General features: G+C 32.9%; 1 protein-coding gene and 1 long non-coding RNA gene across 17 annotated transcripts in view; both read right to left on the bottom strand.

The window, feature by feature from the left end:
• LOC148596746 (uncharacterized) overlaps positions 1-26,892 on the bottom strand; it is a 144,939-nt gene extending 118,047 nt beyond the window's left edge. For 4 of the 9 annotated variants that reach the window (XM_088562828.1, XM_088562838.1, XM_088562840.1 and 1 more), the window contains exons 1-2: positions 26,798-26,892; positions 25,153-25,287 (exon numbers count right to left, since the gene is read on the bottom strand). The gene's annotated coding sequence lies outside the window, so the exon portion shown is untranslated. Of the gene's footprint in view, positions 1-25,152; positions 26,290-26,797 lie in introns of all 9 variants that reach the window. The other 5 variants (XM_088562832.1, XM_088562837.1, XM_088562829.1 and 2 more) reach the window with 4 other exon arrangements.
• LOC148596747 (uncharacterized) lies at positions 567-22,166 on the bottom strand. 8 transcript variants are annotated; one of them, XR_015918816.1, is made up of 8 exons: positions 21,438-22,166; positions 14,226-14,357; positions 13,875-13,943; positions 13,108-13,192; positions 7,197-7,291; positions 4,613-4,726; positions 2,133-2,315; positions 567-677 (listed from the first exon to the last, which is right to left on the bottom strand). It is a non-coding gene; the product is annotated as an uncharacterized LOC148596747 (long non-coding RNA). The 8 variants fall into 8 exon arrangements; XR_015918814.1 differs by lacking the exon at positions 4,613-4,726 and having other exon boundaries at positions 21,438-22,151; XR_015918821.1 differs by lacking the exons at positions 567-677; positions 4,613-4,726 and adding an exon at positions 12,156-12,178 and having other exon boundaries at positions 684-2,315; positions 21,438-22,155.
• Positions 26,893-27,007: the final 115 nt, after the last annotated feature.

The raw sequence follows: 27,007 nt of genomic DNA, 5'->3' as shown, positions 1-27,007 counted from the left end.
GGATGGATGGACTGATGGAGATGGTGATTGAAATGTAGTCCCCACTCTAATGAGTAACATTACTGACCAAGAACGCTAGATTTGTGAATTGTATGTCAATGGAATACATAACCAGGTAAACACACCTGCACAAAACAAACTTTTTCCCAGGCAGGCAGTAAGAACATTGGAGCAACAATAGACATATCAGAAAGTAGTACTGCTATAAGCACCAATGAAAGTCATTTGCAACAGAAACATTAAGAATTAACAGAATAGACCACCAATTCTATCACTAGCCTTTCATGATTTTTGTTTGGAAATACAAATCAGTAAATAATTCAAAACTTGTATGAAAATATGTGATAAACAGATTAATACTTGGCCTTATTTAAATATTGCTCTATTATTAACCTTCATGTATCTTGCACACTAAAATTCTAACATCACATTATTAGTAAGATACATGTATGAGTAATTATAGACAAGATAGCAGACACACTAACAGGATAGCCTGTGGCTCAAGTGGACTTGCATTCCTAACCTTGTAAGTCTTCATGGGTGACTTGTTAAAAAAATATACATACTTTAGAATTTTATATTTTTTTATTTCTATAATGGTACAGTTTGTTCTGTCTTTTTAATACATTCCACTGGTTCCAGCTTGCTGCGATCCCTATGGCCATTGTAAACCATACCTACAAACATATAAGAATGCATTCATTTAACTAAAAGTTAAAATATTTCTAGGAATTATATAAAAACAAATTATGACAAATATTCATACATTTCCTAATGTAAAACAAAAATACCCTTGTTTTACAAAAATAAACACTGTTATCACAGAGATACATGTATGTCTTGCCTGTTGTGCATGGTCATTGTTGTTCAATATTTGATAGTACTTGCAGAGCATATGGATGAAACAGATATGATATCGTAATGTAGGCGAGAGACCACAATAAATTTTCAAGTGTATTTCAATATACACATTTGAGCAGATTTTTAAAACTCCACCACCACAAACTAAATAAAGCTTCTCTGGCCTTAAGATACCTACAAGCCTGATTTTATATATAAATATTAGAAAAAGTAACAAATTTTCTGGAATAAATTCATATGACCTGGAGATGGGGAACTATCAGTGGTTCATTCCATGACTCACGTCTTGTGGTCAAAATAAATAAGAGCCCTTTAAAAAGTCCGTTTTTTTTTTAAATGCAATATTTTTGGTAACTTGTTTTACATCAGTTGCATCATCACGTGTATTTTAATTTACAAGAGCTAGAGTTGGTTTGAGGCAAAACGTGTTTTTTAAGACCACGTAAAGCGGTAGGTATGAAAACTCATTTTGTGATTCTGACAGTGACTTAAAAGGATCAACTTAAAATTTGAAGTGGCCTATATATATTAAAATGTACATTAGAAATAATATGAAATGGTTTCAAAGCTAACAGTGTCACTTCAGATCATTTTAAACCAGACCTTTACATAGCTTGCTGAAGTGCGATTTTGACCTTTATCTTATGCTAGCCTTTATTTTGGCTTTGAACAAAAAGCTGAAAAAATGTGAAATAATGTAAGGTTCTAAGCTTATAAGATACATAAGCCAACAGTCAGCTGTATTTTATGTGTGTTTCTACAAAATTTGTCTGTTTTGAAACCTTACCTTGTATGACTTACTCTAAATAAAGTATTTCTGAGACCTCATAAGGTACATGAATATACATGTATTGACTAGATGTATTAATGTCAATGGAATGAAACTATGAGGTCTTCTTTCACATTATAAATGTTTTTTCTCTAGCAAATACAAAAATTTCAAAACAATTAAAAAACACAACTCTGTGTTTTTATAGACCCTAAGACAAGGCTGTGAAAACCCCTGATTTTGACATATTGAATTAATTGGGTTCATAAAAATGAACTAAATTGTCAGATTTCAGTCTAAACCTTGTTCACAGATAATTTTGTGGTTGTTTTAATGTTCCTAGTGTATAGTTAGTCCAGAAAATCTCAAAGCTGAGCAATGTTTTGCTCACTGGTTTATATTTCACACCTAGCAGCCCTAGCAAAAGTATAGTGCAGTTTCAATGGAAAATCAGAGTACATTTCTTTTGGTCTCTCTACCAAGGACAATGATTGTGATTTACCATTTATGTACTGGATTCCTAAACTCCACACGAATCCATACAAACAACGTTTCATAGCTGGATCTGCAAAATGTACCACCAAACCTCTTTCAATACTTTTAACTTCTATACTCACAACTGTCAAAGAGGGTCTACAGTCCTACCACAACACTTATTACTCCCATAGTGGTATTACTGTGGAACCTGAAAAATTTGAAAAGATCTTTTGGAGACAATCAGTTCAAGACTTTGATAGCATTAAAACCTATGATTTTTCAACACTGTATACCTCTATTTCCCATACTCAGTTAAAATCCCGACTTAAAAACATTATACATCGTTTGGCTAGATCTTTTAATCTCAGTTTCCACTATATAGATGACGTATTATCTATAAACAATCCTAATTTCGGGAATTTGATAAATCACATCTACCCCATAGAACTTGAGATAAAAGATACTAATGCCACTGCAAAGTCAGCCTCATATCTTGACCTACACTTAAAAACTATTCACCAAACTACGATAAACGTGATGACTTTTCATTCAGAATTGTCAACTTTCCTTTCATCTGTGGCAAGTTCCTTCAGCTCCTGCATATGAAGTGTTTATATCACAACTAATACATAATGCCAGAACTTGCCGAAACTACGCAGACTTTTTGTATTGCACTAGAACTCTAACAAATAGGCTTCTGGAACAGTATTTTGTTGCTACAAGATTGAAGTCATCACAACAGAAGTTTTATAATCGTCATCATGAACTCATGGATCGCTACTGTGTATCCATCTGCGCCATGAAAACTTATTTGTTCAGCGTGTCAAATTTTTCCTTTCCTCTTTCAGCTACCCTGGACTTGACTTTTTATGAGCAACTCGGCTGGTGTTTCTAGAAAAGCTGAGGATGCTTTTGAGGATGTATGTCTGTTTTCCATGTCTGGCCTTTGATTCTGGATTACATTCTTTTGATTTACTGCTATAACCTTGGTTCCCTTGATTACTCTTTCATGTAGATTTACAGAATTCTTGAAAATAAACATCAACTTACCCCCCCCCCCAAACACTAGCAAATAACATTTCTGATACCCCCTATTAGGCACTAGACCACAATAAATTTTCATGTGCATGTCAATATACACATTTGAGCAGATTAAAAAGAATTCACAAGCGCAAACTATATAAAACTTCTCTGGCCTAAAGATACTTACAAGCCGAATTATATACATAAATTTCAGAAAAAATTATTATCGTTTTCTGTAATTAATTCATGAGCCCCAGCAATGGAGTAAACATGACAAATGAACTGAGTTAAAAGTCCTTAACAATAAATAACCTTCTACTGAACAAAATCACAAAATTGATTAATAATAAAAAAAATCCCAAGATCTACTTTTTACCAATTAGAGGCAAAACTACAGCAAATTACAACCTTACAAGAGTTTAAAATTTCAAAGTCACTAGATCGTGAATGCCGGGGCATATGCATAAACTTATATATAATTTTGATTCAGTGATCTACCACAAGTGGTTCATACTAAACTGACCTAAAAAGAAAACTTAACATTTAAATCTGAAGTTTCAAAATCAATAAAGTCAATAAAACATGACTGCAAACGCATATGCAAAAAATGAAACTGAATTGTGATGTAGTAATGCTAATCCAACTACATACCAGATATGATTAACTTAAATGTAGCAAATTTAGTGCTTCATAATCAAGTGATCTAATCGAAAATCTTAAAAATGACGCAAACAAGTAATACCTTAAAAATTGTATCTTAATTTTTTTTTATTAGATTCCTCAAATGTCGCAAAACTTTCGTGACATATGAGGAATATATTAAAAAAAAAAGAAACAATTTAAAAGAACAAAAGGCTCTTGAAAAGCCTGAATCACTCACCTACTTGATTGATTGATTGTTGGGGTTTAATGTCCAAACAGCAATATTTCAGCTATATTCATGCGATGAACATGAAAGGGATGATAAAATGAACATGAAATGATGATGAAATGAAAAAGGATGAGACACAAGGATAATAAGTCAATAAATTTTGATTGTCACAAGTTAAAAGGGAGAGATGGGTAGGGTAGGGCAGTTTAGCCTCCTGTGGCGGAGCACAAAGGTTCCCACTCCTATCGAACACCACAGCAGGGTTCTCTAAAGTGTGAGGACTGTGGCATCTTTCCCAACATGATGCACCATGGTTTGCGGCCAGGTTTTCCCGACAACCCCAACATGTAACATACCAGGGGTACCCCATTCCACCTCCTGGGGCACACAACCCAGTTGCTCTGTGAGCAGAGCGCCTAGCCCATGGCTAGGTTTCTGAGCACTATTTAATCACCTTTTATGACAAGCTTAGCGCTGCTGCAGGCCTATTCTTTTGACACCCGGACTTGCAAAGGGCCACTCACATAGTAAACCCAGCCTAATTAACCAAATAAATAAAGGTATCACGCTTTGTTACCATGTTTAACCAAAATATTGCAGAAAAAGAGTACCTGAGATGTAGGAAATTTTAGAATCCCTCAACAAAATTTAGAATGGGGTTGCTCTATGCCTTGTTATCCAATTTGGTCAAGGGTGGGTGGGGCCATTAGACCGCTATGCATTTGCTGCAAAAAAACATAAAATGAAGTTAAATCATGGTATGCAACATTTGCATCATTACCATTCAACTAAGGAGACAATACTAACTATATACATCAAATATCGTTGAAATTAAAGCACATTTTTTTAGGGTGTGGCCTCTTTGACCTTTAATGACTTGAAAACCTTAAGAGAAACAGAAATCTGATGAAAAAACACATGCAGGGATCCAATACAAAATACTTTTTTTTTTAAATTTGACCAAAAATTGAACAAAAAATTTTGCATGACCCAATTTTGTATCCCCTTTACTCCAAAGACTACCCTGTAAATATTTTTAAAACAAAATTTTAAAAGAAACACATTGACTTTTGAAACATAAAAATCAGATTTAGAACATTCTTTTTTATTCCAATTATAACACTCATCTTCCCTCTTTTTAAAAGTGATGGGGTAAAAACCACAAAAAAACAATATGGCTTTCCACCATGTCCCTAGGAACAGTGTGTTGAAATTTAAAAAAAGACCAGACAAGTTTAACCCAAGTTAACATAACTGAGAGGACAGGGTGATTATATGACCAAGACAATTTTTTTCTTGTAAGTTAACTAGTCAGATAATTAAAGTATTCTAGTATGATAAATAGGTTTACTTGTCAGATAACTAAGTGACAACTAGTACTTAAAATGGTGAACCTTTAAGAAAGCTTATACATTATATTTATTGTAAAAGCACTGATTCAAATTAATCGAAAAAGGGAAAGAAATGCTAAAACCAATAAATGCACCATTGTATAAACTTTATAAAAAATGTAGACTGGATTTCGAGTAGTAACATTAAGTACTTAATTAGATAAGATTTGAAGTAGTGCTGTACTAAAACAAGAGGCTCCCAAAAGCCTGAATTGCTCACCTGTTGAATTTTCCCTTTCAAGGGCAATAGATTAAACAAGAAGTTGTCCAACAATTTTGACTCAAGATAACTTTGATAGGACTTATCATAAGCATCATTTCAGTAAATGAAAGTCTAAATATATCATAGTTTTCAAGACACTGGCTGAAAACTGTAAAAAAAAACCCTGTCATTTTCCTGTGAAGGGCAATAACTCTTCTAAGAAGCCGTCTGACAAATTTTATGACTGAAGACTTTTGTAGTCCTAAAAATAAGGATCATTTCAGCTATGAAAGAATTTGGCTGAACTGAATGGTTTTGGATATATGCGATAAACTACTGTTTGACCCCTATGTTCTATTTTCAGTAACAGTGACAATGTTTTTTTCAATGGATCAAAAAACCCCACTTCAAGTCTATGCAGGAACACTTATACCAAGTTTTGTTTCAATTGGTGAAATAGTGTCAGAGGAGAATATTTTTGAAAGAAATAACATTAAAAATAGCAAAAAAAATTTGAAAAAGGGCAATAACTCCAATATGGCTTAATAGATGAAAATGAAAATTTGACTACAGATAGATCTCATCATGCTGAACACTTTTATCCCGGTTAGGAGATATATGCGAAAAACTACTGTCTGACCCCTATGTTCTATTGTTAGTAACAGCGGCTATGTTTTTCGATGGATCAAAAATCCCCACAACAGTTCTATGCAGGATACCCCAAGAAACATTCATACCAAGTTAAGTTCCACTTGGTCAAGTAGTTTCAGAGGAGAAGAGTTTTGTAAAATTGTTAACGACGATGATGGACGACGATGGACACCCAGTGATGGGAATAGCTTACATGGCCTTCAGCGAGGTGAGCTAAAAATGACTTAGTTTTTACATAGGGTAGCAATTAAGGGTCACCAAGGTATATGTTTTTTTGATAACAATGACCAACAATACTATCTAGATTGCACAAACAAATAAGACACTATTTTCAAAAGGAAACTATTTCTTCCACAAGAAGCCTAGATAATGGTGTGAAATTAAATGCTTTTAAAAGGGAGTTAGCTCATTTTCCCAAGGCAAGATAATATTTTTTCTGTATACCCCTAATATGCTTCTAAAGAAATCTGAAAAAAAAAATTTAAGAGGAACAAATTGACACTTAATTCCTTAAAAAATAGAATTAAAATAAAATTTTTCTATCAATTCAAATGATTTCACCTTTTTTTCCTCTTTTTAGTTACATATTTTCAAAGGAGTTGGGGCAAAAAACCACCCAAAACTATGGAGTCCTCCACCATGTCTGTCCCTAGGAACAAAGCTTTCAAAGAATTGAATTAGTTTTACTTGTGTTATCATAAAAAGACCAAAGTGAAGAGACACCAATGACTAGGATGACAGGGTGATTCCATTATACCATATCAATTTTTTTAGTGGTGTTATAAAACTGTGACTGGATGTAATCACAACTATTAGAAGTAGTAGTAATAACTTGTTGGTATTACTGAAGATGAAAATATAGAAAATATATAATCACAGACAAAATCTCATTAACTTCAGAACTTACAGCAGTACTATAACCATAAAAATATTGCTAATTCTTTGACTTACATATTCTATTATGTCAAAAAGCTTTTTCTACTAGAGTCATGACTGCTAGATTACAGACCATATAACCGGTACATCAGGAGGCTTCAAATGATCTGCTGAAATAAAAAAGATTATTTTAGCAATAAAATTTTGACCTGTTAAGTTAAGGAAACTGTGAGCAAAGCCTACATGGTGATACCCTCACAAGTTATTTCCCTCCCCAGAAACCATATATGATACCCCTTAAGTGATTTTAGCATTCAGATGGTAATCAAATTGGAGGTACACAAAGGTCTAATGTAATAAAGAATCTGTGATAATTTCAACAAAGTCCATTCAGCATTTTCAGAGAAGTAGACGATTTGCAGAGGGTACCCTTTTGGTCTACATATGACTAAGTACATATTTTGCATCAGGAAACCCCAAAAGTCAATCAGATGGGAAAACAAAATAGGAGATGCAGTATGGAATCATGTACAGTAAAAGTACAATTGTTCCTGGGGTACCATTTTTCAAGGTCTCAGTGGGTAGGCCAAACCATGAAAGGAATAGGTTTGGTAAGGTCCTATTTTGGCCCCAGTATTCAACATTTTTGAAAGATTTGTTTTGGTCTTTACTAGATAATGGTTGAAGTAAATACATCTCAGCCGATTTTGGTGACATCATGAATGTATTTGACCTAATAGCAGTCAAAATTAACACGTAGTAGTGAAATCTTCAATTTTGTTGCATTTTTGTGCATATTTCTCTATGGTTTTTGCCTAAAAAGGGAGTGGTGATTGATATCCGTGTTTATCCAAATATTGACATAAATGTTGTATCTTACAAACTACACAATATATATAAAGATAAGAATGATCACAAATGTGACCAAATTGATATTTCACAAAAACCATCAAATATATGCTGAATTATTAAGATTTTATGGATTTTTCATCATTTAGGCAATTTTGTTTGTGCTACAATGATGAGATGCTTTTCTGTTTTGGCCTAAATCTTATCAAACTAGCTGGTTTAAACACTTATGTGTACAAAAAAGGATAAAAAGCTCTATTTTGAACAATTCCAAATTTCGAGGCCAAAATTGGCCATAACAGGACCTGTTTCTTTGGTTCCCAATGAAAAGTAGGTTCCCACTGATAAAACTTCAAAACCACAAATTCGATAATCCACAAACTTATGTTTCATCCCTGCTCCATAGAAATTGGAATCCACAAATCAAAATACTTTCACAATATCAAAGAATCTGTTTCATCAAATTTCATTCAGCAGTTTCAGAGGAGTTGCAGATTAGAACTGGGAACAGATAAATGGATGGACACATCATCACTATATACCTCCTGCTTTTCAAGTGGGGGTATAATTTAATTTATCTCAGTGCGCCAGTTGATTCAACTTACAGGTGTTAAACTGAATATTGAGAGCAGGTACTTGTACAGTCAATAGTTTAAATTAAATACAATATCAAACATGTTTGTGTACATCTTAGGGCTTAACTTTGAAAAACTTTCAACTTTCTTAATGCTGAATGTGATCATAGAATATAGAATTATAATCAGATATTTAACTGTTAAAAAATTCAGTGAAAAGTGGGATTTACAGATACATTTAGTATGTTGATAATTACAAAAGAATTATTTTTTTTTAAAATCAAAATAAAGTTAAACTTCATCCCTTTTAACCCCAATGAAAACCAAATTAAATAAAAGGTCCAAATTCTAAAAGGTGAAGGGGCATTAAGCTATGAATATTGCCTAAAAATATCAACTTTGTTGTATAAGTTGTTCAAAACATAGTAAAATATAAAAAAATAAGAAAACTAATCATTTGTGGCATTAGTTCATTGTAAAGGAGTCATAATGGTGCCATACTTTTACATAATTTAGCAAAAAACTGCTGAGAATTTTAGATTTTGTTATACAATAAATTTTTTTTTTTTTAGACATACTTACATATACATCCAGAAAACTATGTCAAAACCTAAGAAACAACTTTATATTTTTACATATATATGCTAATTTATGTAATAATGAATGTATTTACTAAATATGAAGTAGTTTCTTGCCAAAAATATGACCAGAGAGTGATCAAAAAGTACAATATAATATTTTATTATTGGTAAACTTCAAGCAATTTGTCTGTCCGTTGAATTCAAGAATTATTAGAAGTCTTTATGTTTTCTCATTTGTGATTGATTCAAGTCTCAAAATTCACAACTGAAATTATTGAACACTTTATGATTAATTTTCAGTTGAATTTGAGGCCAATAAGACCCGTTATCACGGTAAGTATTCACCCCTTCTCCTTTGAAGAATATACAGGTTGTGAATCAATCAAAGTGCAGAACTTTTTGTTTCTGACTGAAAATGCTGTCCATCTAACTTCCTTAGGTCTCACTAACCACTTCTGGGCTAAATGGCAACTACCCCCCCCCCCTCCCCCCCGAACACGTAGTGCCAAAAACACACTGAACCTAAAAATATGCATTGTATGTGCATTATTTGTGTGTATTCTGATCAAAAATAGTCAAAATAAGACAGACAACCCCATTCCCAAAAATACTCCCTCTTTGCAAGTGGTGGGTATTATAAATGCTCACATACCCTTGTGTTCACATATTGGAAACTCAAATAAAATGTATTTGAAAAAAAAACAGAGGCTTTAGAGTGCCAGAATCACTCACCTTAAAACTTTGAAATCATGTGGTCATATCATTAGATCATTTAAATAAAAGATTAAGAGAGTTTTCTATACATACATCATTCCTGCCATCCCCAGAGCCATACAAAACATAGACTATTTGTAAGGTGTATTGAGGTCATTATCCCTATCAAGTTTCAAAATTTTGGCACGTGTTTTAAAATGGATTGTTAGGGTTGTCCCTTTCATTACTTCTGCCAAGTTTGGTCACCACTGCCTTCAGAAGAGTAAACATGTAGGCCAAAACATGTTTCCACATAGGGTTTCATAAGCCAAAGCCACCCACTGTGCCACCTGAGCCACACACAAGGTGGATCATGCAGAAGACATTGGTAGTTAACCCTACTCAGTTTCAGATTATTGGCACCTGTAGTTTCAGAGGAGGTGATTATTGAAAACTCAGAAAATCAGAAGCTTAAATGGCCTCCGGCCGCAATCTTGTTTAATCAAGTGGAATCAAAATTTAATCAAATGTTAAAGTTGTCCATTTTATTATTTCTGCCAAGTTTGGTCACTTTTGACCGCTTTGCAAAAGCAAAGATAAAGGCCAAAATGTGTTTTCCCATAAGGTTTCAAAGGCAATTTCGAGTGGCTGCAGCCACCCCATGAGTTACAAGAGCCCCACAAAAGGTGAATCATTTGTTGAAGGCATCAAAGTCATTAACCCTATCATGTTTCAAAACATTGATACTTGTGATTTCAGAAGTTGATCATTGAAAATTGGCCAATCAGAAGCTTAAATGGCCTCTAAGGGGACCATTTTGATTAAGGGGAACCATAAGTGGATCTTTTGTAGAGACTTTTGCGTACAATGTTTCTGCCAAGTCAGGTTAAAACTGGTCCAATTCATGTATATGAACATGAGAGAAAACGGACACAAAGTCAAAGCATGAGCTCACTGGGAACTTTGTCCATGTGAGCTTAAGGGAAAGTTTAAAGGGCCTTAATTCAAAGTAAATTTCAATGAAGCAAAAACTTGATCTGAACTAATCAGGGTACAAAAATGCAAAATGAATTCTCAAATACCAAAAAATCAGCTCAATATCTGCAAGAGTTTAGAAAAAAAAAGTGCAAAAAACTGTTATTTTGTAATTTTGGTAAAAATCAGCAGTATGGTACAAAAAATATGCTTGATCTGTAACTCATCATAGTCGAATAATACACCAACAATCAGCCCATTAATTGCAAGTGTCTGAAAAACTTTAATTTTTGTAAAATTTGCAAAGTCTAAGGACCATAATTTCTGAAAAAATCAGTGAAGTGGAACAAAAACTTAATCTTGATCTGTAACTCATTATGGTAGACTCAAATACAAAAAATCAACTCATTATCAGCAAGCTTTAGAAAACAAGAGGCTCCCATGATTTGAATTACTCACCTAGCTAAATTTTTGCCTTTCAAGGGCAATAACTCGAACAAGGAGTCATCCAACAATTTTAAATCATGTACACTTTGATACAACTTTTCATAAGGATCATTTCATTAATTGAAAGTTTCTTTCTACGATAGTTTTCAAGATACTGGCTAAAAACTGCTAAAAACCTTATTTTTGCCTTTCCAGGGCAATAACTCTAAGGCCAAAAACCACTAATTCCACTTCCCATAGGCTTCTATGCTAATTTCACAATATTCAATGACTTCTCTGGACTTTACCTTAACTTTAACCTGCAGAGGACTATATATCAGCATGATTCTACATATGTCAGCTCACATTCCTCAGAATGGCATGTGGGGTTAGCAGACTTGCAGTGCAGTACTGGTCACCGGAAGTGAAGGGTCTATAAATAGCATGGGAAATCCCAGTGTTTTCACAAGATACGGGTATATTTAAAAATCATTATGGAGATTAGGCTTCACATCACAAGAAGCAAAATGCACCTATAAAATGTACAGAAATGTTTTTCCTTTCAGAAACTGTTTAAATTTTTTAAATAAGATGAGAACTTTTTTCACAGCACTATGAGGAACAGGGGTAATTTCTGTGTAGGACTATTTTTGCGTACGTTCCAAATGCTCATTGGTTGAATTGGTGGTCTGTAACCTCTAACAAGGCATTGTCTGACAACTTGATCCCAAAAGACATTTGTAGGCCTTATGATAGGGATCATTTTGGTAATGAAAGAATTTGGCTAAACCTTTTAATTTTGGATATATACATGTAAGAGAAAAACTGGACTGACCTCTTTGTCCTATCTTAAGTAACTGCGGTCATATTTTCCATGGGTCAAAAATCCCCACATCAGATCTACATAGAACAAGTTAATGAATATTCATACTTACTTTAGTTCTTATTGGTCCCGTAGCTTCAAAGGAAAAGATTTTTGAAAGAAATAACATTAAAAATAGGGACAAAGCATTAAAAAAGGGTAATTATTTCAACATGGCTTAATGATTAAAATGAAAATTTGACCAGAGATAGATCTCACTATTCTAAACACTTTCAACTGCTGTCAGAATTTAGCCAAACATAATGGTTTTGCAGATATGTGCAAACTACTGTCTTATCCCTATTTTCTATTTTTAGTAATGGTGGCCATGTTATTTAAGGAATCAAAACTCCACACACAGTTCGGTGCAGAATACCCCAAGAAACATTAATACCAAGTTTTGTTCTAATTGGTCCAGTAGTGTCAAAAGAGAAGAGTGTAAAAAATTGTTAACAAAGAGGGCTGCTAAATGATGCCAACAGTTCATAAAGCCTTTGGCCAGGTGAGCTAAAAAGGGACAACAGCTGAAAGGGGGAGATAGGATAGGTAAACAGTGATGTCCATTTTTTAAAAAAATAATTCAGTGTACTGTACCTTCACGTAAATACTGTAAATAATAATATATATATATTTATATATCTTAATTTTTACCCAATTTAAAGACCACTTTCTCTTTGAATTCACTACCTTGATCAACTTCTTTGGACCTATCTGATACCTATTCCAGTTTGACTGAAAGTCTATCATTTGCCTTGCATGCAATGCTCAGTATAAAAACCCTTAAGTTGGATTACCTCCCTTTGGAGTCCGTAACAGGAACTATATTCCTTCATGTTCATCTACAAAAGATTCAAACTTTCCTTTAAAGTTTCATCAAAATCCCTTCAGCGGTTTAGGAGTTGTGCTAACAAGAACTGTGGCCAGTTGGACAGACAGACAGACAGACAGACAGACAGACAGACAAAGAGATTCCAATATATTCCCTAAATTTGTTTGCAGGAAGTATAAGAACATGTTTTAAATACCTGAATCCTTATTACATCAAGAGCATAATCTAGTAGCTAATGTTTACAAGCCAGACTGCAGTACAGATCCATTCAACTTTGATGCCTGTAAATAAATTTAACATATAAATGTACCATGTACATATGTAAATTTTAGATATCTTCAAGAAATATGAAGCTGTATGCAGTGTTGTGCTAGGTATACCCCAACTCGTACAGGAAGGTGACATTGGAGAACAACTTGTTTCTTACTTACATTTTACATGTACATATATAAATCCTCATATAAAATTTGAAATCCATCCCCTTGGAGCAGAACAATTTTAAGTAAAAATATTCTCACAGAAAGAGAGACAAGGTGATACCAATATGTACAATGTATGCAACAATATATACATGTACTTCCAGAAAAATAATGAAATGATAACCATAATAGCAATGCAATTTTTCTTATTTTTATTAGTTTTCTTTTTCTCAAGGCAATGTGCATGTATGTTACAATGTACATGTATGTGCACCAACAAAATTGTATAGTTGGGCAAAATAAGTAGGTATAGAATTACAGCCTTAAGAAATATGGTACACATATTATATTTAAAATTAAATTATTGCCTTACATTTTCCCAGTAACAAAAGGATATATCATACTTTGTTTCAAAAGATCTTATCAGCTGAAAAAAAAACAGTGTCTTTAGCTCCACTTATCTGAATGAAGCAACAGGAAAAGTGTTTTTTCACTAAGTGTATCCATTTTATTACACAAATAAGAAGTTACAGAGCTCTCATACTTTGGTTTGATCCTTGCCAGGGCATATTAGAATTAATGTGCGCATCATGCAAGACAGCTTTTTTTCCTCCTGCAAAAAAAAAATATATTAAATGCTGTTCATTACATAAATAATGAAAGCTGAACAAAATACACCCTTGTTTCATCATTAGTTTGATGAAGTAGTGTATTTCCTATAGGAACATAGCCCCAATACATAACACTGTAAAATTTGCTTATTTTTATCACATCTTCCATCTCAGGAAATTAGTTAATGAAAAACACATATTTTTTTTTCTGGTAAAGCATAAAATCAGCATTTTAACTACATGATAGAATAGTGTGGTATATGCTAACAAATAAAAATGCTTACATAAATCTTTCAAGAAGGTTATTTTCAAATCAAGTGTCAAAATACATAAAGCTGTGGTGCAACAGCAGGGCACAGTTGTTCAGTCAAACCTCTAAAACCTGGCAATTGACATCTATTCTCGATTGCTTAAACCTATAAAAGACAGAATACTGTATTTATTACATGAAAAATTCACAATTTGCCACCATATTACCAAAAAACATGAAATTCATATGTTTTATGCTATGACATTTAGGAATCGGACTGAGTAACAGACAATTCAGGTTTACAAGAAGAAATATGACTAAAGTATGATAAAAATTGTTATTCCAGATTTGTCGTAAACTACAATATTTATAGCGAGTGCCACGAAGCAGTGTGAGCTCTACCGCTATTACGTGTACTTTCTAAATTTCCCTTAAGATTCCCCAATATACTTAAGAAAAAAAAAGTCATGTCCCTGAAGTAACAAAAAATGACTGTCCTTACAGAGAAAATTCATCATTTCCATAAATCAAACAAATAAAAATATATAGGTTAAGATTACATTTCAGTAAGAAAATATAAGACGTTACTGGTGAACCAGGGTTATATTTGAGAGAAACTTGTGGAAAGAAAATATTACCAGGGCTTCCAGGTTAAACAGCAGAGATACACGCACTTACATCCACATGTTTCCCAAAGTTTTTTATAAATATAACATTCACTTCTTTAAATAAGTATAACAAATTAGAAAAAGACTTGAAACTATCAGAAAAGAGGATTTTTTTTTACTGAAATGTAATCTTAACCTGTATATTTTTATTTGTTTTTCAAATAGAAATATTGATTTTGCTTGCTGCTTAAATATAAATAAGAATATTGCACTTGCGAGGCAAAAATTTCATCCGGGTCGACCCCCCCCCCCTCCTTTGTAATGTCCTTTATTATTTTTACAAGTCTCGCACAGACGATACATGGTAAAGCTCATGGTGCTCGCTGATTTAGGTGATGCCTACCCCATATTAAATAGTAACAGTAATTTGCACCTTTAAAAAAAAAAGTTGTACGTGAATGAATCTGATATTAAGTGACCATATGTAAGGGGAAATAACTGTTTTTTCTCAAAATCCTCAAGAACTGCATAAAAACATTATTTCTAGAAAAAATATAAATTGAAAGGAGCAAAAATACATTCAGTGAGTGATTCTTACATTCAAATATACATAAACAAAGTGCACCTACTTTGAAAACTTCCATATCAAGTCATGTAGGTGTAAAGTGTGTGTTTACGCCATGAAGCAGTGTCCGCAGAAAGTTATCCAGTTATTTTTTTTTCCATAGTAATACACTTATTTCTGTCATTTTTGTGAATCAAGTTTCATCTTAGTGATACTATGCAAAAACATGCTACAAGTATCAAGATGTTGCATTGCATGTGTTGAAAAATTGAAAAACACCATTCAGCAGAGTTAGAAATAGTAGCCTGTCCCCAGCCCGAGACTTTTTTGACAGGGCTGACCAATTTTAACAAAAATCTATAAAGCCATATATTGAAAAATTGTATTCAGGACTGACCAGAATTTGAATGAGTTTCATACCCTACATTCAGGTATAGGAAAAACAGTAGTATTTATTTTCCTATAGCTGACAATACTAACCTTTTTAAGTTTTTCAGTAATTTCTTATACATGTACATTCCATACATATAATTCAATTGATAACTTAAAATTATATACCAGTACATGTACTAATACACTGTATGTACAATTCCATGTTTTAAATTAAAGCCTGCATCCAGCAAACATAGCCACATACATGTATTTCTTACAATGAAATTTCTGCATAAAGAACTGAATATCATTTTCGCCTCCTATTTAAATTATCAATGAAAATACTACAATTTCTTTGTACCTTGTATATTGCCCTTACTAGTCTAAGGAGTTAAAGAACGATCAAAACTATTTTTTCATACCTTCGTTATTTTTATTCTTCCTGTCTTAAAAATGAAAACCAGATGTACATGTACACAAAGGAGTATAAATGTATTATTTATGTACATTCATGCATGTAATAATGTACAATAATATGGGTTCAGGCAAACTGTTTACCTACATGTTCATGTATAATTGCATTTGCACATGCACTTGTCTACTGCTCGTAAGACTTCAGTTATCCCCCATTGTTATGCTTCAACATACATGTATATATTCATACGTTGCTTTCATAATCTGTTGTGTCAAGGAATTTCAAAACTTGTGCATGTCGTTTGAGTGTTTCCTTCATTAGGCTTTATTGCTGAAGTTATATTCTAAGACTCTGGCATTTCAAAGGTCGATGCACAGTTGTATTTTGATACTACTATGCTGGCATAATGTACTATATCAGGATAGGCAATGCCATTTATGTAATTCTAAAGAATTCGGAAATGTCAAAATGTCTTTTATAGCTTCAGCAATACATGTACATTGCAACTATAAATATAAAAGAAACAAGATTACAAGTGCTTACATGTAAATGAATGAATTACTAAAACAGGGGTCGCGCTGGGCTTCGCCAATGTCGTAATTTGTGATTTTTTATTTTATCTGGCGACAAAAATAGCCAGTTGGCGATTTTCTTGGCGCCTAGGTTTTGTATATTAAAATTGACAGCTAGTTTACCAGCAACGGATATTCTCTCTAATTTTGTGTTGACACCTGGTCAGAGTTAATTGACTATGATCTATTAACGACTGAAAGCAATTAAAGGTAATTAGACCAGGCGAATATATTCATGGGAGGTGTCAATCAAATGTAAATATATTATTGAGCCAATCAAAATTCTCATCTGGTCAAAGGTAAACACAATTAAGGCTATGTGCACGTGGCTACACACAAGTTTCACAGCCCTGTTTAACAATGTAATACATTCAGAAACAGACTCACCTAATAACAGAATAAATTAAATCCAATTAACAATGATTATCCCATCAGGAAGTGTCTAAATACTTCGAAATGAAAGAATTGGTAAAAGAAAATGGATGACATTTGTTTACACTTTTGCCATGTGACTTTTTTGGCGGAAAAATTGGTAAACAAATAGAATGGGGATTCCCAAAATCTAATTAAAGAAATGCTATTCAGATATCAAGATAATTAAACAGGGACACAGTTAATGGTCCATGGTACAAAATGTAGTTTGATAGAAATTTTATCACTTGAGAAAAAGAATCGAATAAAAAAAAATAAATTATATTGTATTAGATAAATTAGCCCATAAATGACAAAGGTGAACATGTTTTAAAATCATTGAATATATGAGAATAGTAATATAAAGTCTTTGATAGAAGTAAAGTACCAGTTTCTGGAGTAGTACGTTTTTATTTTATGCATATGAAAGTGACAGACTAGAGCAAAAGACCTGCTTTATACATGCATCATGAGTGAATCTTGGGTACATGTTAACATGTCATGACAACATGGCGACAAAAAATGGTAGCTGGTGATTTTTCTGGGAACATAATTTTGGAAACCAGAGCAGCCCCTGCTAAAATACATTTTGTATCCAGTGCCACAATCATGAAGTATCTATTTCCTTAATTGTTTAAATTTTTGTTCAAATAAAACAACTTGGTTATGCATAATCATATTCATAAATTAAAGTCTTCTATCTTTAGATAACGGATGTTATCTAAAAAACGTTTTTTGAATTCACATCTTTAGTTAATAATAACCAATACACTTAAATAATATGGGCTGTACCAATGGTCTGACAGTTCTTTAGTCCAACAGGTTGATGGTCTGACAGTTTGATAGTCTAACAGTTCTAAGAAATGTTATTGAAAAGTAAAAGAAACAATTCATCCATGTACATGTACATATATATCTCAGTCTATAGAGATACATGTACATGTATATAACCGTCAGGAGTTTCATTAATTTTTCAAGCCAGAGGTACTTTACAGAAAGTAGAAGGTAGCAAATAAATTCGGCAAGGGGTCTGGGGGCCGCTTAAGTGGGTCAAGGGCAATGCCTTGGTAAGGGGTCCGGAGGGTGGGGAAGGGCAAAGCCCGGAAGCTCCTGAGATTTAAATTTTGGCTTGAAAATATGGGATTAAGTCTGCAATATTTGATTCATTAAAGCATACAAATTTGAAATCAAGATATATGATGAATCATAACTGATTTAGTCTCATAACCCTGAAATCCAGGAACTCCCCTTGATTCCCACCAGATACAATTCTAGACTAATCATTTTCATAATAAAACTTCATTGTTGTTTATTGTCTATAATTATTACTGTGACATGTAGAGCAATTGCTTGTGTCTCATTATGAAATGTTGGTCTAAAAATCATAGTCTGATAATAAATTCTTTGCTTCTGAAAAAGAACAAGGCTGGCAGTTTTCAGTCTGGTTGACTTTAAGACGGACAGAATTTTTTAAACATTACAATGCATCTATTTTCTAATATTATATATATAGCAGTGTTGAATCTCGGATTTTTTCTATTCTTGTGAGCAAAGACCAGACATGTTCTTTTAAAACTTAGGGTTACCAGAATATTTTTACAAAAACTCCCCCTCCCCGCTGAATCGAATGGTCGTCCCTTAAATTATATTTTGTACAAGTTTGTTTCACGACGTTAACTCGTTGTCAACATTAATAATTCCTGCTCTCGCCTGCACAAATCACAACAAATATCGGGAAAAATGACGGGTATGGGGCAATTCCAAATACGAACGACATTTTTTACACGTTTTATAGAATCTTTACCTGTGTTAAGCTTTTTGTTCAGCACAAAATAATCGGTGGTTGAGTCACCACATGTTTTCTACAAATGGACACTACTTTATATCCCGTAGGTTAAAGGGCTTTACCGATTAGATTTCGACGCGGACCTCGACGAAGACACCAATATAAACAATAATTAACAATTTTGGAGACATAGCCTACACGGGCTACAGACAGAACGATCTTAGATATCTGTTAACTAGATTTTTCCTCAAGATTTGTTTTGTTTTTATTTTATTCTGTCGGTACCATACGCTACCGTAGCCGGGTAAAAGTACCGGGTACCGGCTCTTAATGAAAGCACTGCATTTATAATAAAGAAAGTTGGTGTGCTTAGGGCATACAAAGATGAGGCGTTTTTTTTTCTGACCTGACCGGTTGTTTGTCACATATCTTCAAAGTGCATATCCAATGAAAACTACAATACTGAATACATGTATAATGAAACCTGTCAATAGGCGTAATTAATTGTCAACTTATAAAGACAAAAATTATGAGATAAAAAGTTCCAGAAAGGTCTTAAGTAGTAGTCTTTGTAAGAATCATGCAAATTCTGTAGAACCTGATACATTGTACATCTTACAAAAAGGCTACACATTTTTTTTTTGTTATTATGTTACTTAATAGGTCTATGATAAAATATATAAGCATTCATTCCAATCTGTTTGATCTTAGATATAATTCACATTGAAAATCAAACAGCTTCTATTGTATTTTAGTGTCACTTACCAGGGGCAGATCCAGGATTTGAGTTTAGTGGGGGCATTAATTGAATTTAATGCAAAGCAAGGCAAAAAATATTGTGGGGTGAAACTTGTGGTGAATTTTTTTTCCTTACCAATTTAGGGGGGGGGGCGTATGCCCAGCATGCCAGTCCTTGGATCCGCACCTGCTTACAGAGTAATCTCCCTTAATTTTGAATTCTATAATACATTCTTTATGATTTTTATTTCCTAAAGACAAGGGTGATATGAAGAGCCACATATTAATTTCTGTTTACTTTTAAACATTTTAAAATAAACAATACAATTGTATCAAAAATTAAAAAAAATATGTAGGCTTTCCAACAAATGAATCACAATTGACTGAATCTTATCTGGAGTGCTACTTAAATGTTATTTATAAATCCTAGGTTCTAGGACCAATTTTAAACATGTTCTAGCAATAACAAGTCCTGGATTGCAGAGTGGGGGGTACATGTTTATGTACATAATGATAGGGGTGTCCATCCTTCTGCCTATCCTTCCTTCCTTCTGTTACAGAAGGTGGGACCCATCCATTAATCCTCCTACACCACTGAATAGAATATGTATGAATTTTCACAGAATCTTTATTACATATATATTCCCATTGTGCACCTCCTACTTTAGGTTCGAAATAACATATACATGTATGTTGTGAAGTGGCTCAAATTAAATGCACATTGTAAAGAAGAATATTGTATAAGTAAACAAAAGCCACTTTTAAAAGGTAAAATGGAATTACAGATGAATAAAATACATGTATCAATAAAATGTAAAAAAAATAAAGAATATAGGCTACAATTGTTGGCCTCATGGTCTTTGTCAGGGCCATTTGCAATGCAGGACATACCCAGACAAGTTTGTCTGTCAGGTACATTTTGTACAGTACATGTATCCAGAAGTCAGACCGGCTCTATCCACAATTGCTACAAATGTACCAACATTCATATGTTATAGACGAACAGCTAACAAAATTTCTGTAAGGTTTGGTTGTGTGAGATCCACAAATCATACATGTACATGTACATGCATGTACGTGTATGATAAACCACCGTATATACTTACGATTTTTGATTGATTGATAGATTGATTGATTGTTGGGGTTTAACACCCAGGCAGCAATATTTCTGCTATATTCAGGTGATGAACATGAAGTGGACAATAAAATGAACATGAAATGAAGATGAAATGAAACATGGGATGGGAGACAAGGATAATGGGGTCGACAAATTTTGATTGCCACTGGAAATAGGGAGAGGTGGGTAGGGTCAGGCAATTTAGCCTCCTGTGGCGGAGCCCTATGGTTCCTACTCCGGGAGAATACCACAGTAGGGTTCTTTAACGTGCGAGGATTTTTGAAACTTTTGTCCATTTTTCACCAATATCATGTCAAATTACTGTGGAAAATCAAATGGCTATGGCTAAGCTTCAATGTCAAGACGCTCGTACCAACCTATTATATTTTTTTTCCATACCACATTCTACATATGATGCTTTTATTTCAATAATTTCTAAATTGTCAGTTTCTTCTTGGATCAATAATGTTACTAGTACATTCCACAGTTAAAGTGACAGCCCTGTGTACAATGTACCCCTTCTGTTTGCTAGTCCCACTGTCCCAGAGGTAGAGATCATTATTGTTTAAGTATTGTAAACAGTATCTGATTTTGTTCAATCTCATTTTAAATGACTTTTTGTGCATACAATGAATGTCCTAGATCTTGACCTTTTTGCCTACCTTGATGCATGACTATCAATAAACTTTCATTCTGCTATTCCCATCTTGTTTCACCATATTGGTGAAATGTTAAATCTTGCTGGATAAAACTGAATTCAAGATCCCGTCACTTGGTTCATTACTGATACATGTATATATTACAAGTCCATATTATCGGCACCAACGTGATCGGCACACGCCTTATGATAATAAACAGACGTTTCTTTACTGCAGGATATTTCCTTCGAATAAGACTTATCACAATTATAATAACATCTTAAACTTCAAACACATGGTTTGGGATTTACCCCCTTTCTCTTCTGTACACACCACGTGCGCATGGAGATTAGATCCAACAACACGATTAATTTAAAATAAACAACTTAAATTAAGTCTAGCTAATCCGTACATTCCTTATATATGACGTCAATGAATGTTATATCTCAGTCCAGTTTATCCCACTAACTTTCTGAGGTCATGGGGTACATAGTCCAGCTTACGGGCTTGTTGTGCATGAACAAAAAATAGGTGCCGTAAGCTGGCATCGTATATAGGTTTTAGCAGTAATCTGGCCTCGAGGAAGCCAGTTTACTGGCCAAAAATAGTTATGTCTTTCAAAAATTGCAAATTTAATACAGTCAAATACTTAACCGTTAAGTAACACAAAATAATGTTAAACTAGTTAATTTAGGCAATATATAGCGTAAAATAACAATAAAATACCGATTTTCGTAAAAGGCCAGTTAATGGACATTTGTAAGCAAGGCCAGTTTACGGGCTTATTGTGCTTATATATATATATATATATATATATATATATATATATATATATATATATATTTATATATATTTATATATATATATATATATATATATATATATATATGATCAAATTAATTTAATTAAAAAATAAACTTGCATCCAAATACATTCCATTCATTTAGTTTATGCATATAAACATCCTTTTTTTTTAAATTCAATACCAGACTGTAACAACTGAAAGAACAAAACCACTTTGTAAAGTAGATTAAAAAAATCAAATATTTGAACGACCAGGCATGAAAAATAGGAATATTGACAGCCACCTTTTAGAAACATTTGTCATATGTATTGATTAAAATATTAATTCAGGTAAAGAAGCATGAAATTTATATTTATAATGAGTCTCTGTCACAGGCTGTTAGAACAGCGAATTTTGTTTATACTACCCCGTCAGATAGTAATGAAAAAGTACTTGAGACAAGGTAAAGTAAAAAGGTCTAGCTAGAAATGGTATAGCTAAATACCCAAAAAATCTTCCACACCTTGTGTAATGGGTTTCTCTCCCCTATACTATAATACCCCTGTCAAAACGCGTCAATATTAGGTACCAGTATCGTATTGCATATCCCTGAGCGGGTGTACGTCAAAACATGGATGCCATAAAAATATAGTGCATTTTCTTTTTGCCTCTCTACAAACTAATATTTTGTCAAAAGACATGAACAATGACTTATAAAATAGAGCAAACATCACACTGTAAGATGAAGAACTTTTTTAAAAGAAAATCTAACATAATATCATAAAAATGTTCCACTGAAAAGGTTGGTTAGGTGAGTGCAAAACGAAAGTGAAAGTAGGGAAAATGGCTATTTATAGTTCAAGACTACTTTTCTGTCCAATCTTCGTGGACTCACCCTATTTTCTTTGCAGGAAATTATTTTTTCACATGTCCTTAGAAATGCTACATAAGTGAAAGTTTTATTGAATCAATTTACATATTTTTTAAAAAGTCCTAAAAATATGCACTTCACTATAGAGGTCTATGGGAAAATTAATACGATACTGAGACCTAGTAAGCCAGTTTTTCAAGTAAAGTTGGATATTCAGCAAGTGGTCTTTACCAGCTGAAAAAGTAGTACCCCAATACAGGTAACACTTTTAAGATGAATTAGCCAACTTTTGAACCTGATTTTTTATGGTAGCTCTGGTTTTTTGCATTTATGGTTAATCTTGACCAAATTTGGAAATGCATTTTGTTTTCATGAATTTGTAGGATATCAGTTCAATAAAATTATTATCTTGACTATTTATGATGAGCATATCTATATTCAGGTAACCTAAAGCAAGTAATACTCCTGCATAAAGGATAGTTTTCAAGTTACAACACATTTTAAGTATGTGGTTAGGACTTGAAAATAGTCATTTTCCATACATTGCCTCTTATATATGAAAAAATGAATATTTTTTTTATTTTTTGTTTTTCTTTCAAATAAATAGCTAAAATGAGTTGCCATATAACTGTGTGGTTGATTTAAACACAGAAATGTCACAAAAGTCATCAGCCAATTTTTTAGTGGACTTTTTTTAGTGGTTCAAATGGACAGATTCTAATGCGGCAAGAAAAATAATGGTGTTTTTTCATATAAAAACTGAATTTTTTCAAAAAGTATCTAAAGCAGACAATTGTTATTATAATATTTATACCAGTAAACTATATTTCTTGCATCATAGCTATCTGTTTTAAAGAAAAAGTCCTTTTCCTGTGACATTGAGGTCCATTTGTATCTGCCTGGGGTACCAAAATGGCTTAAAATCTGTATTTTCTGCATATGAAAAGCTATATTTTTTTAAAACTATGATATTGGTATAATTTTTTCTGGATTTATTATAATTGAAATGACCATATCTATAGTTTAAAACAGTTGGTTGTACCGGTCATTATACTTTACTTTAAACAAGAGGCTCCCTTGAGTTAAAGACAAAAAAGGAGGTTCGGATATTAATATTTCCATATATGGAACTCACAAGTGGGGATTAAATAATGATTTGGAACTCATAGTACAGCTTATGTATCTACCATGTCAGAATAAACCACAAAGTTGCTTAGTTTGATTAATGCAGCAGCTTTTTATCAAAAGTAATATTTTCTGGCTAACATTGAGATATTAGTCTTATGCCTGGAATAGGGTACCTATATAAGAATTTTAATAGAAAACTCATGTTTGTAGCAGGGCAATGATATTCTGAATTTTCAGTATGGAAATGAATACTCTAGCAGAAAAACAACAACTTTTAGGATTATATTGAAATGTTTATTAGTAATAGGTACCAGTATCGTATTGCATATCCCTGAGCGGGTGTACGTCAAAACATGGATGCCATAAAAATATAGTGCATTTTCTTTTTGCCTCTCTACAAACTAATATTTTGTCAAAAGACATGAACAATGACTTATAAAATAGAGCAAACATCACACTGTAAGATGAAGAACTTTTTTAAAAGAAAATCTAACATAATATCATAAAAATGTTCCACTGAAAAGGTTGGTTAGGTGAGTGCAAAACGAAAGTGAAAGTAGGGAAAATGGCTATTTATAGTTCAAGACTACTTTTCTGTCCAATCTTCGTGGACTCACCCTATTTTCTTTGCAGGAAATTATTTTTTCACATGTCCTTAGAAATGCTACATAAGTGAAAGTTTTATTGAATCAATTTACATATTTTTTAAAAAGTCCTAAAAATATGCACTTCACTATAGAGGTCTATGGGAAAATTAATACGATACTGAGACCATTACGGAATAAGGTTTGTTTACATCAAAATTAAATCGAAGGTCATGGGTGCATTGACCCCATAAAACAAAAACGTGCTGTATGTGGCGAAAACCGACTCTACATGTATTGTACACAGCAGCAGGGGCATTCACGAAGTCTCAGCAAATGTTTATCTGTTCAATCATTTTTAAATATGCTCACTTGGTTTTGCATTCTAACATGACTTTCAGGGCTAAAAGAAAACTATCATCTCATCTCATTGCATTATATCTAACTGGCGTTCACCTCAAACAAAACTACCTCTAAGTTAAAAGTCTTCTTCCAAAAAATTTCTTACTGAAAATAAAAACAAGCAGAAGTGAAATAAATACAGAATATTTCAAGTGAAAGACGGTGACGAATACGAATGAAAATTTGGAACAAATATGTTACAATTTTTTATGTAAGAAAAAGTTTAAATGCGATTTTATTGATATTTTTTTTAATAAAACGAATAATATCACTATCAATATTTCATTCTTACTCCGCTAACTTTGATTAAGATCTTCGAGTTATCTCGTTACGTTGAAATGATCCGTGATTCAATTTTAAACCAATCATGACTTACGGTAGATCGGTCATAATTGAGTACAAAAAGTAACATTCATTTAATGTATGCTATACTTAATCCTGCGTTTATAGAGATAAATGAAAGGCAACCAAACAAATACTGCTAATTAATATAGCGCTTTCATAGACTTAATTTCTTTCAACGTTTCCATGCATTTCAAAGACAGAAATCGTCATCTCCCTTCTTTGTACTGGATATATAAACTCCTTAAGTTTCCACACATTAAGTAGGTAAATAAGTTTTATCTAAAGTCGGCATGAGTATATAAAAATAACAATATAGAAACATGAGCTCTGTAGAGCTCTTCGACCAATTGAAATTTGTTAACAAATAACAAATATACATAGGTATATCTAATAAAATATGACAGACGCATCTGGAAACATGCAGAAGACATTAGCACATACAAAACTTATAGCATATACAAATATATTTGAACAAGTTTAAGTAGCACAAGATAAATACCTGTAAAAGGCTGAGCACACATTACATGCCAAAAAACAAAAAACAAAAAAACAAAACATAAAAAAACCCCAAAACACACACATTTTATATAAGCAGAAGCAGCACATAATTATAGACATAGAAACCACCCAAATATAATTGTAGAAAGCAGCGCATTTACACAAATTGAATGTACCAAGTACAAAGCAGTAACACATGCCTAGCTACAAGGCTGCATACGTAATCTACACGAGCTACATGGGCAATTTTAGGAATAGCACCATCTAGATATGAAATAAAGAATATTATTATTATGAATTTTTTAAACTGTTGATGTATGATATGAACAATGACTTATAAAATAGAGCAAACATCACACTGTAAGATGAAGAATTTTTTTAAAAGAAAATCTAACATAATAACATAAAAATGTTCCACTGAAAAGGTTGGTTTGATGAGTGCAAAACGAAAGTGAAAGTAGGGAAGAGGCTATTTATAGTTCAACTTCAAGACTACTTTTCTGTCTGATCTTCGTGGACTCACAGTATTTTCTTTGCGGGAAATTATTTTTCCACATGTCCTAAGAAATGCTACATAAGTGAAAGTTTTATTGAATCAATTTACATATTTAATAAAAAATGATGGTGAATTTTTCTGGCACTCTTATAGAAATCTGCTTTTATACATGTTTCCATATTGGTGAAGTTTGAATGAGTTTGAAGCGGTGGAATTTTTTTATATGTCAAGATGAGTCTGTTGAAATGCACTACGAAATTAATTGTGTCCTCGTACCTATAATTTGTCTGCTGGTGATTCCATTTTCATTCGAGTTACCTCTTTTTTCTGCACCCGAATCTGAACATCGATTAGAGAGACATCGAAATTATATCTGGTCTTATGGGAGGTAACTCTGAAAAACAGGATAAAATATGGCTGCATCCCGAGCTCCGCAAGTAGGGAATATCAGAGGCGGATCCAGGATTTGAGATAATTGAATTAAAT

Source organism: Perna viridis, chromosome 15 (genome assembly GCF_037379345.1).
Source record: "Perna viridis isolate PV_CMFRI_1.1 ecotype Kerala chromosome 15, ASM3737934v1, whole genome shotgun sequence".
NCBI lineage: Eukaryota > Metazoa > Mollusca > Bivalvia > Mytilida > Mytilidae > Perna > Perna viridis.
This window is presented reverse-complemented; position numbering and strand designations above follow the sequence as displayed.